The sequence below is a fragment of the Ovis canadensis genome, chromosome 5 (genome assembly GCF_042477335.2).
Source record: "Ovis canadensis isolate MfBH-ARS-UI-01 breed Bighorn chromosome 5, ARS-UI_OviCan_v2, whole genome shotgun sequence".
NCBI lineage: Eukaryota > Metazoa > Chordata > Mammalia > Artiodactyla > Bovidae > Ovis > Ovis canadensis.
Window position 1 is genome coordinate 63,189,712 of NC_091249.1, and position 20,287 is coordinate 63,209,998.

General features: G+C 43.2%; 1 protein-coding gene across 6 annotated transcripts in view; it reads right to left on the reverse strand.

The window, feature by feature from the left end:
- SIL1 (SIL1 nucleotide exchange factor) overlaps positions 1–19,303 on the reverse strand; it is a 257,385-nt gene extending 238,082 nt beyond the window's left edge. The window contains exon 1 of one of the 6 annotated variants that reach the window (XM_069592170.1): positions 19,212–19,303. The gene's annotated coding sequence lies outside the window, so the exon portion shown is untranslated. Of the gene's footprint in view, positions 1–18,919 lie in introns of all 6 variants that reach the window. The other 5 variants (XM_069592169.1, XM_069592173.1, XM_069592168.1 and 2 more) reach the window with 5 other exon arrangements.
- Positions 19,304–20,287: the final 984 nt, after the last annotated feature.

Genomic DNA, 20,287 nt, shown 5'->3' on the forward strand with positions numbered 1-20,287 from the left:
AAAGGCGTAGCCCTTCCAGTTAGTGACAGCCAACAGAGATGGCGAGTCAACAGGCTACAACATGCATTGTTGCTGTCACGCGTTAACAAGTGACAGGCATGAAACCTCCAGGTCTTTTTCTGGGACGATGACAAAACGCCAAATGCCAACACTCTGAGCCACCGTGTCTGCTGAATGACCAGGTGGCCCTAACAACACACTGACAGTAGGCACGAGGAGAAGACTTGACTCAGGAGGAATAAGGCAACGTGTCACAGGGTCGATAACAACATTACCATTCAGTTGACCGAAGGAGAAAAAGCAACCCATTATAGTAATGTTCCTTCTCTAATTTTCACTCTCACTCTCATCAAAATGCATCTAATGTACCATCTAACACAGTGATCTGTTCATATTGCAAATTCAATCATCTCACCACCACGACTAACAACCCTCCAAAGGTCTCCCAGCTCTTCTGCTGCTGCTGCTAAGTTGCTTCAGTCGTATCTGACTCTGTGTGACCCCACAGACGGCATCCCACCAGGCTCCCCCGTCCCTGGGATTCTCCAGGCAAGAACACTGGAGTGGGTTGCCATTTCCTTCTCCAATGCATGAAAGTGAAATCGCTCAGTCGTGCCTGACTCTTAGCAACCCCATGGACTGCAGCCTCCCAGGCTCCTCCGTCCATGGGATTTTCCAGGCAAGAGTACTGGAGTGAGGTGCCATTGCCTTCTCCACCCAGCTCTTCTAGTACAATCAAAATGCCTTGCCATGCTGAACAGGCCTGTCCTTGCCACCCCCTCCAACCTGACCCTGTGCCTATCTCCTCTCACTCTCTGTCCTCTGGCCACATTTTGTTTCAGCTCCCCACAGAAGTCACGTTTCTTTCCTCCCCACCATGCCCCCAGGAGGCTTTGTAAAAGTTAGGCCCGCAGCCGGAAACGCCCATCAACCTCATGTCACTTTGCTTAGTAAACATCCGCTTGTTCTTCACAACTCAAAAATCACTCCCTTAACAAAGCTTTCCCTCATACCCTCTTAAACCCAAGATCAAGTCAAATCCCTGTCAAATATTCTCATGGTACCACATTCCTTTCTTTCCACACACTTATTATAATTTCACATTTATGTATGATTATAATTTGATTAATGTCTATATTCATCAACACTCTGAACAGGAACTGTATCTGACTTGTTGATAAATATATAAAAGGGATAACCACAGTGTCTGGAATGTAATAGAGGCTATTAGTATGTCTATTGACTGAAAGAAAAATTCAGAGAGAAGGAAAATGAAGCTCTGTCCAAAACAAAATGGTTCTGCTTAGAGAAGCTATTCTCCTCTTGTGACCTTAAACTCTTCTTCGCCTTCCCCCTCCTCTTTCCCAAATTTCTTCCAAAAGTTACTTTCTGTATCCTGCCTTTCTCCAAATGAGTGGTAGCCATAGTGATAAGCTGGCCTACAGCCAAAAATAGTCAAAAAAGATATCACCTTGTCTGAGTACTCCAGGCTCCAAAATAAAAGTCCACAGCAAAGGCCCAGGCATATAGAAATACAATAACCCTGGGACTTCTCTGGTGGTCCAGTGATTAAAATTCCACGCTTCCTCTGCTGGGGGCCCAGGTTCGATTCTCCCTCAGGGAACTAAGATCCCCAGTGCCATGATACAGCCAAAACAGACACACAATAACTTTTACCCAGTTAAGAGACTCCAGGAGCAGCTTCTGTAAGAAACAAGCACTTCCCAAGGCAGGCAGTGCTCCCAAGTGACCCACACAAACGAAAGAGGGGAAAGGAGCACAGCGGCAGGGGAATGAGGCGGGAGTAGGGATACGGTTCCAAGAAGTGATTTTTAAACCCCATGTTTTACTCCCTGGATAAAGCAGAGATGCGCCCAAACATTAAATATCAAAAGTCTTCCCGATGAGTCAGCTCCAAAGGAGGTCTACAGGTTGTGGTTCAGAGAAACACCACCAGGGCCTGAAGAAACTCACCTATTAATCTCCAATTGTGGCCAAAATTCCCTTTGGAAGCATTAGGGTATTGTCCCTGCCCTTCTACTCTTTAGGACAGGCAGGTGGGAGTGGGCTGGGGGAAGCAGAAGCATTCACTGAGCTCTACTCAGTGGCAGGCATAGTGATAGTTACTTCAGAGACAGGGCTCTTAGTGAAGAACGAATGAGACACAGATGAGCACAAAGACAGGGACGTAGGCTCAGCAAAGTTAAATAACTTCTCCAACAGCTAGTGAGTGGGAAGGTCAGGTGCAAACCCAGGTCTGCCTGGATCCAAACACTCTTTTCTCCCACCCTAATGCTGCCTTTGTGGGTCCTCTATGAGACCAGCTCTGCTCCTCACCCCTTCACCACCACCTTTCTAACCACGTGGGAATGCAGTTCCAGCAAGCTCTCTGGGTGAGGAGAGGCCGTCTTCTGCAAGCACAGCCCACCACAATTAGCATGTACACATAAAAGAGGTACACCACCACCCCTAGGTATGGAACACAGTTCACTGCAGGGAGTAGAGTTTATCAACTGTAGCTAAGAAACTAAGGCTGGATTTTCTGAAAATTCCAAATGAACCTATAGGAATAAACCCATTGCTGCTGGGTGCTAGGATGGTAAAACTTAAACAAAAGGATGGTGTATGCTCCATCACACCATGAAAAAGACAGTACCTGCAGGGCAGACAACCCCAGCTGAAGTTTCCATAGCTCCTCTAGCTACAGAGAGAGGGGGGAACAAATCAGTACCTGAATCACTTGCATCAACAAGGCATCTCTTACAAGGTTAAGCACCAATTCACTGTGCTGCAGTTGAAGATTAACCCTTCCCTTGAACTCATTACAGATCTGCCTCTTATCAAATGCTATGCCAGTTGATTATTATGATAACTATTATGCCATTACAATAACATTATTGCACCTTTTTCCTGCACTTGACATATGTTGGCTGATAGGTTTAACTGGTACATAAGCAATAATTATTCAGTGCTCCCTCTTTCCAAGCAAGCCTCTAGCGTGACTCTTAAAGCTAAATCCAACTGCAGCAAATGCCCAACCCAAGAAGCAGTGGGAAGCATGGCTCATGTAGGCTCAATGACTGTATTTCCAGGGGTCACAGTGTAAGAAACAGAGGCTCTGCTAGGTCCCTAATTGTTGACACACTCCCCTATCCCTGGAAAGGTGATTGAGTTTGGGGGAAACACCAAGCAGCAAGCAATTTATTGCTGAAAATCCCTACAGGGCCAGAGGAGTCACAAACAGACCTCAGTACAGCAGAGGGACAAGCAGTACCAAGTCACAGTGCTACACACCACAGCAAGAGGAGGAGGAGAGGAAAATGCACTTCTCCACTGAGGGCTCTCAAATAAACGGTTCCCAGAGAGCCATTCTGCCTGCTCCCTGTATACACTTCCTGGCAACTGCTGGTATACTGGCAACAGAAAGAGCAAGAGGGAACAGAGGGCTATCTTCAGGCCCCTATTTTGAAGCTAAGAAGTCCATCAACCTGGCTACTGGGCATTCTTTATTTCTTTATGCAGCAACCACTAAGGGCCAGGATGCAGCATATAGTCCAAAGTGAAGAATCAAGTTCCACTTCCTGTCAGCTGTCAGTCAAAGCCCCTAACAGACTCTGTGTGTGTGTGTGCGTGTGTGTATATATATGACTATATGTCACACTATATATGACAAACAAGGTAGAGAAAGATGTGAGATTCTATGACTGCAGAAATCAGGATGCCTGAATTACACATTAGCCTTATTAAAGAAAAGGCAACCCATAGCCAGACTGCATAAAAAACATGATATAACAAACCCTACCAGGAGACCCAGGCTGCCCCTCTTGGTTCTCTAACCTGTAATACACAGGGCTCTTTTTTTTTTTTAAGGAGGAGAGGAGGCGGAAGGCTATTTGAATTTAAATTACCCATGAACACTATAATCTGTGTGCAGGGAGAAAAGGAACATCCAGTAGTGCCAAGTGCAAGCCTTTGGGACATGTGTGGCCGAGGCAGTAATAGCCCACAGGGCTTTCTCCTTCAGCCTCAGCTTGCTACCTTCATCACTTAGGAGCAAGCAAGCCAGCAGGCAAGGCCCAGGCAACACAAAGGGGCACTGCCTCCTAGGTAGAGGGAGAAGACTGCCCTCTCAAAAGGAAGTTAGGATGAAGCAACAAAAATATGCACAAGACCAGTCATCCACAGGAGTAACCCATCTGAGGAGGGGGTTTGGAAAGGTGTTTCTGTCTCACTCACCACTATATTCTCATGACCAAGCAGTACCTAACCCATAGTGAGTGCTTGGCAAAGAACTATAGATTCAATGGTAACTAGAAAGACTTACTAGGTTGAAACAGACAGAAGAGTTAGAATCTAGTTGTTCCTACTGTAACCTGTGGTAAAAGAAAGACTGATCTGCAAAGGATACGTAAAAGGGAAGCTAGAGAATGAAAGTGAATCTCTCTCCAATGCATCCCTGGTGCCCTAAAAGACTGACAAGTGTATTTTGGTCAAAATATAGACATAGCCCTAGAAGAACAAGGCTGGAAGGAAAGAAGAGTGGAGGGAAGGAGACAGGGGAATAAATAAGACAGTCTTCACTGAGCACTTACTACATACATATCTGAAAATCTGAGGGAAGTTGGCGGGTGGGGGGCGGTGGCCACCGGGGGTTGGTTACAAATGAAGAAATAGGAGCAGAGGTTAAATAACTCATCTCAGATGTCTCACAGATAGTATATGGTTTGAATTTGGGTATATCGATCTACAGACAAGAGCTTTCCACCATACTTCACCTTCACTTCCTCCAGAGCTGACTTGGCTCCCAGCTCACCTTTCCTGTAGTGGAGACAATGCTCCTACCTGTCCTCACAAATCAACTTGGTAATCATGCTTCTTAGAGTTAATTAGTTAACTGAGACTGTAGCTCGATGGTCTCATGAATTTCACATGCTTAAGAATTTCACATGCTTTAAGTTCCCACCAGGACTTAAACCTGGATGAACTAGCTGAGTTTCCAGACCTACAAAGCTGCCAACCAGTGAGGCCTTGACTAAGCCATCAGCTGGTATATATCTCTATGACAACTCTCTTTGGCATAGCACAGGTTAGGGCTAGGTGAGGAGAAGATAACCTGAGCATGATCTCTGCATGCCCCCAACAAGTTCTCTTCAGATACTGCAAAGGAGGTACCAGGAGCCTCTCCCACTCTGAGTGGTGTCATTAATGCACAGAATCCTCTTTGATGGCAACCTAATTCTGATTTAAGTAAGAATAGAAAAAGTAAAATGTCAAAGATTTCTGCTTAATGCTTAGGAATAGTTGAGACTTCCTTCCATGGTGCTCACTGCCTCTCTGGAGCTTCCAGAGACTTTCCATACCATGACTCCAGGGGAAACAGAGTGGAAAGGGTAAGATGATTTAATACTGTATTCTGAAGAGCCCAGTGGTGATGATCAGCCAGTGTTTCTAAAGGAAGTGAATACCCTGGACAAACTCAGGGGAAACTAAGAAGTACTAGAACACACTCTCTCAGGGTTGTCTGCTTCTTTTGCCTCCGGTATGAGGGCTTTCATCAGCTAAAAAAAATTTTTTCCGTGCTTAGGAAAGCTGACAATGTACCCAGGTGCATAACAGCTGCTGGGAAGACCTGTGGAAAGGGGCCACCCAGCAAAGGCGGGCTGTGCACAGAGAGGAGGGTCTCCCAGGAGTGCCCTACATGCCAAACCATATGTTGTCAGGATATTAATCCAAACCCATCTTGCACACTTTACAATGTTTACTCTCTGTGGGATATAGAGCATTAAATTATGTCCAAGGACTACATGGGTCCTTCCAATTCTATTCCACATTTACTTCTTCGCTAAAAAGATTTGTAACCTGGAAACACAGCCCTCTGCCTAATAGCAGCAATAATATTCAGCAAAGAATAGGAAACCAGACTGTCGAGTCAAGCTTCCCTAAAAAGTACTGCCTGTATGGAGCCTTAATTTACCCTATGTAGAAAATGGAGAAACCTACTTCTGACCCCTTTTTTTCCCCCAGAAAAGACAGGTGTATGTAACTGAGAGTCCTAAAGAGGGAAACACTAGAAAGAGGAAAGAGAAAACACCACAGCTCCACCCCGGCCCTAACTGAAACATCTCTGGAAACCACTAAGGGAATTCCAAAAAGAGAAGACAACTTCACTGCCATAAGAACTTAGAGCGAGGTGCACGAATGTGAAGTATGGCTACCCAGATCAGCCACAGCTCTATCCTGACCAGCTGTTTGGCCCCAAGTAAGTCACTTAGATTCTCCAAACCTCAATTTTTCACCTCGAGAAAGCAGGAATGTTTTAAGGATCAGATAAAATAATGTTATCTGAAAGCCCTTTAAAAGTAGTAAAATGTTGAACATACTTTAAGCCTGTCATTCTAAAGACCCCTAAGTGAAAAACCCTAAAAGACTTGAGGAGAACAGAGAGGTGAGGCTGCCACCTCTGAGAGACAATCTACAGGGACTGGGTCCAGGTGTTTACAGAGAAACACACGCTTCAAGAAGAAAGTGACAACAGAGAATCTGAAAAGGAGCTCACACTTGGGTTTGCTCAGGTATACTAAAAAACAGCAATATACGTGCACAGTTCAGATCAGAGAAAGTACACAAAAGTCCACAGTGAAAAGTCAGGCTCCCTTCTTCTCCCACTCTCCAGCCATGCAGGGGCTCTCACCAAAGACAACCACTCTTTTCAGTTCCCCATGTATTCTTCCAGATATTCCATCACCTACTTTCTGCCACAGATGGGGAGACCACTGGTGGTGACACTTTCAGACCCAGAAGTAGTACCGAGCAGTAAGCACTGCCAGGTGCCCTTAGAGACTATGCGAAGAACAGGACAGCCAGGCGACACGATATGAGCCTGCAAGAGGTTCCACAGAGGCACAGATTTCCTTCCAGCTATTATACTGCTTTGCCCCTTGGCTGACATTTAGGCATTGATTTTGTTCAGTATATTTCACTTTTGGTTGTACTTGCTCATCCAGAATCCCTTCTCAGGGAAGCCTTTAACAGGAATGGTCTCTGTACCAGCCTGACCACCAGGCCCTTAGAAGTCAACAGAGGCAAGAACCACCATCAAACCTGTATCAGCTGAGGCTGGACAAAAAGAGCAAAAATCACAAAAGTCCCTCGGACACCATCTTTCTGGGGAATACGAGAGGATGAAGCCCAAACCATACATAGTCTCTATAGCACTCAGCCCAAGAGAGCAAGTCATTACCCATAGAAAATTACAGGATACTCTCAATCAAAGCTAGGCTTTCACCAAAACTCCCTAAAAACCTCCCTCAGTTTATGTCCTCCCCTCCCTTTCTTCTTCCACAAAGAAAATTTGTGGCTGGGAAATTTCAGCCTCAACCCAAAGGCCACAAAAGGATAGGAATAGGTCAAATCTGGACCACACATGCACTTTGGTAGTCCTTGCAGATATCACATTAGAATCTGAATTTCTAGCTTCTCTTGTAAAATGAGCTGAGGAGGCCACTAAAGCCATACTCACCTGTGGCAAAAATGGACTGAGAAGTAGCTGTTCCCCACAGAGTACATAAGCACCCCAACTTGACAGCCCAGCATTTCTTGTTGCCTCACAGTTTCCAACCTGGCCCTGGGAACATCTCTAAGTTGGAGACCCCTGGCCAGTGATTAACAGAAGGCTGATCAACTGGTAGGCACAGCGACTGACCAAATGGCTGGACTCTTGGATTCAAAAGCATGTATTAAACACCCTCTGTATGCCAGGAATTGTGCTGGGGGCTGGGTACACAAAGAAAAATGAGGGATGCAATTTGTGGCCTCCAAGAATTTCTAATCAAGGTGGGAAGACTGACTCTAAAGAATCAGAATGTTTCAGACACAAAGGGCTCTGGGAGTTGAGTGTGCCAGACTCACTATGATTAGGGATCAAGGAATGTTTCTGGGAAGAACTGGGATTTGAACAGAACTGCTAATCATTTCTCAGGCATTCATGTATTCACTCATACAATAAGCATTTATAGTGTTCATGTTACACAGCATTAGACTGGAGACAAAATAAAGTATATGCCCATGTCCTTGGGAAGCTCATACAATAAGAGACAAAACAACAAACCAGGATAAAGTATGCTGAACTCTATAGTCAAAGTGTTGCTATGGAGATACAGATGAGGAGGTACTAGGCAAGGCCCAGTGAAGGTGGATCTGCAGAATAAAGGAGGAAACTAAGGAGAGAGTACTCCAGACAAAAGAACTGGCTGAGAGAAACATGCAGAATGCTTCGAGGACCACACGGATCAGTGTACCAGGAGCAAACAGTACTCGTATGTAATGACAGAGGATATCATTAAAGTGATAGGACAGGGATACACTGCGACGGGCATGAACACCAGGACAACTGATACATAGGGAATTTATTTAGCAGCCAGTAGGTGCCACTGAAATCTTCTAAACATGAGTGTTCTCCAATCAGAAATGTATTTCCTAACAGCAGTGGTACACAATGTCCTGGAGGGAGCCAAAGGAGGAGATAAGTGGAGACTCCTATAAAAACCCAGGTGCATGGGGGGAAATGGATACACGTATATGTATCGCTGAATACCTCTGCTGTTCACCTGAAACTATCACATCATTGTTAATCAGCTACACCTCAGTACAAAATAAAAAGTTTAAAAAAACAAACTCAGGTGCAGTTCCAGGAAACAGAGGAAGCAGTAAGACAGGATGAGAAAGACACAGCAGAAGCCTGCCCCAAATTTTAAGACAATGGCATCTTTGCAAACATTTTGTGTGTGTGGGTGTGTGTGCGGTAGTCAGGATTATTTATTTGCTTTAATTGGAAGATAATTACTTTATAATATCATGACAGTGTTTGCCATACAGCAATTCATGAAAACACTCGATTTCTGTTTTTCTACCTATGCAGACTGGTCTTGCCCCTAAATAATGAGGTTTAACCCTATTTGTTTCATTCAGAAGTAAGGCACAGGCAATAGTTATCATCATGTCAGAATTTTTTAAAACTCAGCTTGAAATCAATAAAATGGGGGCGGGGCTGGTTAGTAGCTTCAGGGGCTTTTCCCTCACTTCCTCTCCCACTGCTATACTGGATCAGTTGCAAATCTCAAAGCAAAAGAGAGCCAACTTGAGCACAAAATCCAGGTCAGTGTAATTGACTATGCCTCTCTGACCTCACACAAGCCCAGAAATGGGCATACAAATCAGAAAAAAGCCATGACTCCTTAAGGAGCTAATTGCTTCACGTGAGGCTGAAAAGGCCAGAGACCAGGAGAACACATTGTCTCAGAGGGCTGCAGGCAGGCTCTGGACCAGCCAGCCCTGCTTCATTAAAATCACCATGTCAGATGCCCTTGACTGGGGTAGCCAGTAGGGAGAGCCTCAAAAAGGTGAGAACTAAGCCAAATAAGGATGGAGGTGGCAAAGAAGCTGCAAAGTCCTTTGCTGTTCACAACTTTTAGTTATTTAGCATGAGCATGATCAATGTGACTGACAGGAATAACAAACCAGCCAACAAAGACAATGATGTGATGGTTAAGATCATACTTGAACAGTCAGCATAATTTATCCTCTAACCGGGTCAGGAACTGGAAACTTGTTGCTGTCATTATTGATAACAATATACAGAACACTTACACTGTGCCAGTGAATGAAGTTTCCACAATTCTCAATTCTCAAGACAGCTACAAAAGTAGCTATTATTACTCCCATTCTATAGATCATGAAATTAAGGCTTAGAGAAAGTAAGCATCTTGTTAACAATCTGAAATCTAACAATAGAAGATTAAGAAACCAAGTGAGCTGATCCATGAGTGGGGCTTTAATTAAACTGTAGTTCCCCAGTAGCATATTGGACACCTTCTGACCTGAGTCGGGGGAGATTATCTTCTGGTGTCTTATACCTTTGCTTTTTCCAAGAATACTGGATTGGTTTGCCATTCCCACCTCCAGAAGATTACGTTTTGTCAGAACTCTCCACTATGACCTGTCCATCTTGGGTGGCCCTGCACAGCATGTCATATACTTTCATTGAGTTATGCAAGTCCCTTCACCATGACAACACTGTGATCTATGAAGGGTGGACTGAGGAGGCTTTACAAATAGCTGATGAAAGAAGAGAAGTGAAAAGCAAGGGAGAAAGAGAAAGATAAACCCAACTGAATGCAGAGTTCCAGAGAATAGCAAGGAGAGATAAGAAGGCCTTCTTAAGTGAACAATGCAAAGAAGCAAAGGAAAACAACAGAATGGGAAAGACTAGAGATCTCTTCAAGAAAATTAGAGATATTAAGGGAACATTTCATGCAAGGACGGGCATAATAAAAGACAGAAATGGTAAGGACCTAACAGAAGCAGAAAAGATTAAGAAAACATGGCAAGAATACACAGAAAAACTACATTAAAAAGGTCTTAATGACCTGGATAACCACAGTAGTATGGTCACTCACCTAGAGCCAGACATTCTGGAGTGTAAAGTCAAGTGAGCCTTAGAAAGCACTACTACAAACAAAGATAGTGGAGGTGATGGAATTCCAGCTGAGATACTTCAAATCCTAAAATATAATGCTGTTAAGGTGCTGCACTCAGTATGCCAGCAAATTTGGAAAATTCAGCACTGGCCACAGGACTGGAAAAGGTCAGTTTTCATTCCAATTCCAAAGAAAGGCAATGCCACAGAAGGTTCAAATTACTGTATAATTGTGCTCATTTCACATGCTAGCAAGGTAATGCTCAAAATCCTTCAAGCTAGGCTTCAGCAGTACGTGAACCAAGAACCTCCAGATGTACAAGCTGGATTTAGAAAAGGCAGAGGAACCAGAGATGAAATGGCCAGCATCCGTTGGATCATAGAAAAAGCAAGAGGATTGCAGAAAAATACCTACTTCTGCTTCATTGACTATGCTAAAGCCTTTGACTGTGTGGATCCCAAAAAAAGTGTGGAAAATTCTTAAAGAAGTGGGAATATCAGACTGAGAAACCTGTATGCAGGTCAAGAAGCAAAAGTTAGAACCTTACATGGAACTACTGACTGGTTCAAAATTGAGAAAGGAATATGACAAGGCTGTACACTGTCACTTTGTTTATTTAACTTATATGCAGAGTACATATGTGAAATGCCAGGTTGGATGAATCACAAGCTGGAATCAAGACTGCCAGGAGAAATATCAACAACTTCAGATATGCAAATGATACCACTCTAATGGCAGAAAGTGAAGAGGAACTAAAGAGCCTCTTGATGAGGGTCAAAGAGGAGAGTAAAAAGCTGGCTTAAAACTCAGTATTCAAAAAATTAAGATCATGGCATCTAGTCCCATTAATTCATGGCGAATAGAAGGGGAAAAAGTGGAAGCAGTAACATATTATTTTCTTGGGTTCCAAAATCACTGCTTACTATGATTGCAGCCAAGAAATTAAAAGACACTTGCTCCTTGGAAGAAAAGCTATAACAAACCCAGACAGCATATTAAAAAGCAGGAACATCACTTTGCCAACAAAAGTCTGTCTAGTCAAAGCTATGGTTTTTCCAGTTGTCACGTACGGATGTGACAGTTGGGACATAAAGAAGGCTGAGTGCTTAAGGATTGATGCTTTTGAATTGCAGTACTGGAGTAGACTCCTGAGAGTCCCTTGGACAGCAAGATCAAACTAGTCAATCCTAAAGGAAATCAACCCTGAATATTCATTGGAAGGACTCTGGCCACCTGCTGCAAAGAGTTGACTCAATGGAAAAGACCCTGATGCTGGGAAAGACTGAAGGCAAAAGGAGAGGAGAGCATCAGAGGATGAAATAGATAGCATCACTGACTCAATGGACATGAAATTGAGCAAACTCTGGGAGATAGTGAAGGACAGGGAAGCCTGGCATGCAGAAATCCATGGAGTCGCAAAGAGTCAGACACTACTTAGTGACTAAACAAGCAACAACAATAGTTAATTTACAATGCTGTGTTAGTTTCAGGTATATAGCAATGTTTCAGATAAAGAATATATACATATATAAAGAATATATATTTACATTATACATATAAATATATAACATATAAAGTATACTCATTATATATATTCTTTATAGTATAGAGTATGAAGTATAGTATATATATGTACTTTATATATAGTTTATATATATTATGTATATAATTTATATATATTAGAGTATATATAAAGAATATATATAAACATATACTATAAAGATATATACATAAAGAATATGGGCTTCTCTGGTGGCTCAGATAAAGATTTTGCCTGCAATGTGGGAGAGCCGGGTTCAATCCCAGGATTGGGAAGATCCCCTGGAGGAGGGCATGGCAACACACTCCCGTATTCTTGACTGGAGAATCCCCATGGACAGAGAAGCGTGGTGGGCTACAGTCCATGGGATCACTAAGAGTCGGACATGACTGAGAGACTAAGCGCAAAGAATATATATTGCATTTATATATGCATGGCATGCAACAGCTTAGTTCCCCAACCAGGGATAGAACCCAAGCCCCCACAGTGAAAGCACAGTCTTAACCAATGGACAGCCAGGGAAGTGCCTCCATTATATTAACAGGTTATTACAAGATATTGAATATAGATCCCTGTACTATACAGTAGGTCCTTGTTGTTCATCTATTATATATACAGTAGTGCATACCTGTTAATTCCAAACTAATTTATCCCTCCCCTTCTTTCCCCTTCGGTAAACATAAATTTATTTTCTATTTCTGTGTTTTCATTTTATAAATAAGTTCATTTGTATCACTTCTTTTAGATTCCACATATTGGTGACATTATATGGTATTTGTCTTTATCTGATTTCCTTTATTTAGTATGATAATCTCTAGATCCATCCATATTGCTGCAAATGCCATTATTTCTTTTTTATGGCTGAGTAGTATTCCATTGAATATATCTACCACTTCTACTTTATCCATTCATCTATTATTGGGACACTTAGGTTGCTTCCATGTCTTGGCTATTGTAAATAATGCTCCTATGAACACTGGACCCCTGAGTGGTTTAAACCACTGAGACATACCATCCATTCCCTCACTTTTTCTTTTAGAAATGTTTTAAAGGTTTGCTTGGGTCACAAAATAAGGTCCACTGCTTCAGTGGCTCCATTCTTTACAGAACACACAGCAGTCTGGCCTGGGCACTACTTATTGTTTCTAAACAAGTGGAAACTTCAAATCTATTTCCTTTGAGGTAAGAGCAAAAGGAAATACTTACAAATAGAAAAATCGGCATTACACCCAAAAACCTCACCTGTGAGAGTTGTAAGATAATGAACAAGGCAGTCAATGGAGGCAGGGCCTTCTCCTTCCATAGGGATTTTTAACTGCAATTACATCTTGCATCTTTACAAGGTGCTAAATAATTCCAACAACTTCTACGGCCATCTTCTGCAAGCCCTCTGGCTTGAGTCTCAGCTCTGCCACTAATAGGCTGGTGGCCCTAAAAAAGGTATATGGCCCATTTCACGTGCCTGAAGCTCATTTCATCAGTAAAATAGGAACCTATCAAAAGTAAAACTGAAGCACTGGGTGATGACAGAACTAGAAGGGTACCTTCTGACTCTCTACTCACCCAAGGAACCACAAAGAGCCATCCCTTGAATGTGAACCAGACTCAATCCTGATGTTTGCAATGAAATTGATATAAAGACCTCCTAGGATGATCTCTTCCAGTACAGAAATGATGTGAATTTAGACTTACTATAATCAAAATCAAATCCCATGAGTGAATATAATCTAAATCAAAATCCCATGAGTATGACATGCAGAGGGTCACAAAATCAATATTAAACTCCTTGCTAAGGAGTTGGCCTCTTATGCTTCCAATGTCTACTACTCCCTGGGTTCAAAGCATGATCAGTCAATGTTTGTATTGATTGTCCTACTTTATGTTTCTTCCTCTGAACTGAAGCCTGCTAGTTTTCCACAGTTTGGTCAGATGGATGCTACCTCCTTGGGAGTCTCACAGAGATAAGAGGCATAAGCATGAAAGTATTCACAAATGTAAAGAAATATCCATTTAAAAGTCCACTGGCATCAGCCTTCCTCATCAGACCTTTGGGATGCACTTCTCATCTTCCACTTTCTAGAACTCCTCTCTCTCACAAGACAGAAAGGGCAGACAACTTGCAGAAGGGAAGTGGCAAGACATGGATCAATTCACTGACTGCTGTATGTTCCTCTACCTGTGATGACAGTAAGTGGTAATTAAAAGGCATAATCAAGAATGCTTTCAGTCAAGACACAGCCAGCAAGCAGACCTCAGAAACATACCCCTCCCCATTTCTCTGTGAATTTGACATGTGACATGGGCTGAACAGGCACTACTCAATTTTCAGGCCAAGAACATCTGCGCTCAGCTGTGATAAATAAAGGCCAAGGAGGCATTAGAGAAACAAATGGCAAGCGCAGTACCTGAAAACTCTTAAGATTTGGAAGAAAATAAAAACAGTAGAGAATATACTCAATTCCAGCCTATTTGGAGAAGTCCAGATAAAAATATCCCTCCTACCTCCACTCATATTCCATTTCTTCTCCAACTCCCTTAACATCATTAGGCTTTGAAGCAGACAATACAGAATAACGTCAGAAAGGGACAAACAACTTCTGCTCTGAATTATTAAGAATAGCAATAAGCAAAAAATAAACATGCTGCTGCTAAGTCACTTCAGTCGTGTCCAACTCTATGCGACCCCATAGATGGCAGCCCACCAGCTCCGCCGTCCCTGGGATTCTCCAGACAAGAACACTGGAGTGGGTTGCCATTTCCTTTTCCAATGCATGAAAGTGAAAAGTGAGAGTGAAGTTGCTCAGTCGTGTCCAGCTCTTAGCGACCCCATGGACTGCAGCCCACCAGGGTCCTCCATCCATGGGATTTTCCAGGCAAAAGTACTGGAGTGGGTTGCTACTGCCTTCTCTGTTAATTGGCTATATCCCAATAAAAATTTAGAAGTTAAAAAAATGAGCCTTGATGACTATATTAGTGAGACAATATAGGATAAGACCATGCATTCTCAATGAGGCAAAATCACCCCTCAAGGGGTGAAAATTGATTCCTGAGGAAGAAAAAAAAAATCTTAGATATTACAACAGCTTGTGGCCCTTTGGACCACAGTACATAAACAGATACACAGTATATTTGTTGTATTAAAATTCCATTGATTAGAGGCAAAGGGGCAATTAAGGGGAAAAATGTCTCAAAAGGTGCTAATGAACAAAAAGTTGAGAGACATCGGATTAGATGTCCAAAGGGACAACCCAGTTTCCAAAAGAACCTGATATTGGCACCCTAATCTTTCACTTCCGCGACTGAGCAGCAGCAGCAGCAGCAATCTTTCACTTCCAGCCTCCAGAACTGCAGGAAATAAGTGTGTGTTATTTAAACCACCCAATCTACGGTGTTCTATTATAGCAGCCCATAATGGACTAAGTTACTTCTCAAGGCCTCAAATTGTTCCTAGGACCCTGTTAGGAGAATGAGGGCAGACATGACCAGTCAACACAACCAGACCCTTGTCCATCAGTCTGGGCTAAATATAACTCAGTTGCTCCTGGATTCTGTCTCCAAGGTAGAAAATTGCACAAGTGAGGATGTCAGGTGTAAACTCTTCACAAATCAGGAAAACTCTGGCAGGTTCTCCACATGTGTCCTGAGTAGCTTCCCTCTTTTATAATGTTTTTATTCCAAAGACAAATTCAATTATTGTTGAAGCTGGTCATCAGGGGTCACCCACTGCCTCACCTGAATGACAACCAGCCATCCTCCTTCCCTACTTGGCAGTAAAACCCTTGGTGGAAGTAAATGAAGAAGAGGGAAGGATATTCCTTCCTTACACCACATACAATTAAAGTAAGAAGCTCTGTACTGCAGAAGACTAAGACTTGCAGCTTAAAGCCTACTCAGAGAAGGATAAAGCATTCATCTTCGCTCAGAAAGAGAAAAATTAGCTCACAAGAACAGGTCTCCAAACTGACTCCAAATCCAGGAGTTAGAGATGACTGTGCTACAGAGCATGATCCAAACACCAGCTGAGGCCCCACAAAAAAATCCCCAGGAATCCACAACCAAGGGGCTGGCACTGTAAGAATGTTCAGATTAGCTCTCTGAAAAGAGGCTTACTCCAAGAGACTGGCAGACAGCCTCCACTGCACAGCGTCACTCAGGAAAGGATAGAAAATGAATGAAAAAAAAAAGACAGGAGGCAGGATGAGAAGGTCAGAGCATGAATCTACGAACATAATGAAAAGACAATTAGAAGGCATCCGCCTATTTGGAAAAAGGTACAACTTGCCTTTACAAACTCTCTTGTCTTTTTGAATATTTTCATTAATAGCAAATCTTTATTGAGGATGCAGTGACTGCATTCCTATGTCCCAAAAGCTTCATAGGAACTACCTCATTTAACCACTCTTCAAAGTATTATTCCCATTTTTATCCACTAGAAAACCAAGCCTTAAAAGTGAAATAATTTGTTAGAGGTCATATTCCCAATAAGTGATAGAATCAAAAGTCATGTCCAGGGAATTCCCTAACAGTCCAGTGGGGAAGACTCCATGATTTCATGGCCAAGGGCCCAGGTTCAATCCCTCGTGGGGAACTAAGATCCCACAAGCCATGCAACATGCTCACCCCATCCAAAAAGAAAAAAAACTCACATTTCCACTAGGTCCACTTCAAATGAACTGTTAATTCATCTGAGGTCACATGACAGGTTGCCTAACCATGCCATTTGTAGTTTAAAAAAAAAAAGAACAGCAGCAACTGTATGGTGTCATGTATTAATGAAACTGATCTCTCATATGGTTCAAAAACATCTCTGACAATTTCAAGATGGATTTTCAAAACTATTTTGTACAAAGGCCATATCAAAAAAAAATTCTTTTTAATGGGACTTCCCTGGAGGTCCAGTGATTAAGACTCTACACTTCCGATGCAGGTTTGATTCCTGGTTGGGAAACTAAGATCCCACAAGCTGAGTACGGAGGCAAAAAAGAAAAAACAAAAGGTCATTATCAGGATGTTACCCTCAACCCCCACCACTTACACATGCCATTCTAAAAGAGAACACTACTCACTGAGAATTAAGTTTCTGGCATGCTTATTTTAAAGCCATTTTGTTACTTTGCAGCTTTTTAATTATTCTTTTCTCCTGTCAACGAAACACACCAGGGCTCAAAACTGGCCTCTGCAGAAAAGTAATAGCTGGCATTCAAAGACATCAGGCAAGAGGAAGAGAGCAAGAATCAGAGGACAAACCTCATTCCTGCACTACCACATCTCTACTAACATACTACCCATTCTCACCATCTGTAAAATGGGGGCAGGAAGTCTTGTCTATTGTCAGTTTCATCTGAACAGCACATGTATTAATCTGCAGATTAAACCCACTAAACACCCAAAAGAACAGTAAAAATAAGTCTGATATGGCAACACCTTAAAAACCCAAGGGCCGAGCTTCCCTAGTGGCTCAGTGGTAAAGAATCCACCAGCTAGTGCAGGAGATAAGAGTTCTATCCCCGGTCCGGGAAGATCCTACCTGCTGCAGGGCAACTAAGCCCAAGTGCACCATAACTACTGAGGCTGTGTTCTAGACCCATGTGCCTCAACTACTGAAGTCCAAGCCCCTAGAGTTCCTGCTCCACAACAAGAAAAGCCACAGCAATGAGAAGCCGGCACACAACTAGAAAGCAGCCCCCACTCTCCGTAACTAGAGAAAAAGGCCATGCAGCAATGAAAGCCAAGCACAGCCAAAATTAAGTAAAAAAATTTTAATTCCATTTAGAAAAAAGCCCAAGGACCAAGTTCTCAACTGAAGCCACAGACCAAGTCCTGATCCATTCCACACAAATATCAATCCTGATATCCTCCTGTCCTAGCTCCCATCAAAATCCTATCCAATCTCCAAATCTGTCTATAATTTTACCGGAAAAGAAATTTGGGTGGGTTGAGAGCTAAAAGGACACAGATACAAAACACATTTTCTACACTGTCTAAACAAACATTGCGTTTTAAATATCAGTTTATTCTCTTGGCAAACATGAAGAATTCATTCTTTTCCTGCTTACCTAGTCTAGGTTTAATCTAACTTCCTAAATCCCCAAAACAAATTTGCTGTTTTATTTAGGTCGGAAAGCAAGCTGGACTTGAATTTGAGGCCAAGTATTTAAAAATATTTATTTAAAAAACTAATCTTACATATGAATCATATATTTTAAGTTATTTTAAGGTATCAAACAGCCCTCTAGGTCCTCTAGAGCAAAGGAACCCCCCACATACACACACTAACCTCACAGGTGCTGGGTATTTCCTGATTACCTTGTTTTTCCCACATGTGGCTCATAGTTCAAATGATTTTCTATTGGTTTCTGTAGCAGAGAATTTCAAAGCGAGGATTTCGGGACCACCTGAATCAGAACCACCGGGGGAGAGCGGCAGGTACCCATGCCTCACTTTATCCAAAATGCCTGAAAATAATGCCCAGAGATAAACACAACCCTCTGGGTGATTTGAAACACACCAGGGATAGGCACAACCTTCTGGTGATTTGAAACACACCAAAGTCTCTAACTCTGACTTTACAGGCAAGTATTTCATCTACGTAGGGCAAAGGAAAACACAAGATCGAAGTGGAAATACAATGCGGGTAGCGTTCAATTCCATATGGTGAAGAGACACCAGAATGTCAACCCTGGAGCATCTGGACAAATGAAGAAACTGAGACCGGGAGAAGAGAATAGGGAAGGAAATGAAAACAAATGAGAAGCCAAAAGCCTGTCTCGGACCCCCACTGCCTCTTCTCCTGGCATTCAAGCAGGTATCCTGGAGACGTTCTGACTGGGAAAGATAGGGAAGGCAGCGTTGGGCTGAGAGACCAAGTCTGCACAAACTAGTGAGGAGTCCAGAGCCCACTTACACGTCCCGCTTCAGAGACACTGGTGGGATGTGTAGGGACCCCGAACAGTGCTGGGAAGGCGCCAGGGCCGCTGGCGGGTAGAGACCAGAGCAGGGCCCTGAGCCTCCAGCCCAGGCCCAGGGCCGGGTGGCCTTACTGCCCCTACCTTCGGCTTCCCGCCCGGCAGCCCAGGGGCAGACACAATCCCCACAATTCCAGGCGGCCGCTGCGGCAACCAGCTCCCCGTACGCAGACGCGACGGCCACCGTCAGAACCCGTGAGCGCGCGGCTATTATGTCACTTGCCTCCTCACCCAATTGTCGCCTTCCAGAACAGCCGACCGGTGTCCCACTGCCTTCCCCGCACTCGGAGTTGTTAGCCCCGCCCCCTCGCTTCTGTTAAGTCCCGCCCCCTAGCGTCTACCTGAGCGAACTTCCTGGTGCTTGTTTAGCCCAGTAGCCTTCCGCCGGTGTGAGATACTTGCGGGTCCAGTTTGCTTCCAAGTCAGAGAGAAATAGAACTTTGAAGTTTCGTCTCTGATTCCCCAACAGCTTCTTCTTCACGGAAAAATCATCAGAAAGAAACTAGAGGTGGCACTGCACTAGAAGTCCAGTGGTTAAGATTCAGTGCTTCCACTATAGGGGCATGGGTTCAATGCCTGGTCGAGGAGACTGCAAGCCTCGTGGTTCAGACAAAAGAAAGAAAGATACCAGAAGGGTAGGGAATGAAAAAAATCAAACTGGTGTGACTCAGTTGCGATAAAGCAGTAAATGGGCTTCCCTGGTGGCTCAGAGGGTAAAGAGTCTGCCTGCAATGTGGGAGACCCGGGTTCTATCCCTGTGTCTATCCCTGAGAAGATTCCCCTTGTGAAGGAAATGGCAACCCACTCCAGTATTCTTGCCTGGAGAATCCCCAGGGACAGAGGAGCCTGGTAGGCTATAGTCCATAGGGTCCCAAAGAGTTGGACACGACTGAGCGACTTCACTCTCTTTTCAGTCTCAAACAATAGACAGTCATTTTAGAAAATTCATACAGAATAGGACACCTGCAAGTCACCTACTTTATATACTTACATATTGTGTGAATTGACAATGACCAATTATTTTAAAAATAAAAGTTAACTGCAGTTCTAATTCTGCTCTACCACCAAATGTCTTATTTATATATGCCAAGTGTCACATATACATTATATTTACTTCTCATAACTTTTTAAGATCAGAATTGTCACACACACACACACCCCTTTTCATAGATGGGGAAGCTATGGCTCAAAGAGGTTGAAGGACTTATGCAAAGTCATAAAGTCACAAAGTGCTAGAACTGGGATTTTAAGTCTGATTTGGATGCCTGCAAAAGTCCTGTTCTCTTTCCATAGTACCTTCTTGCCTG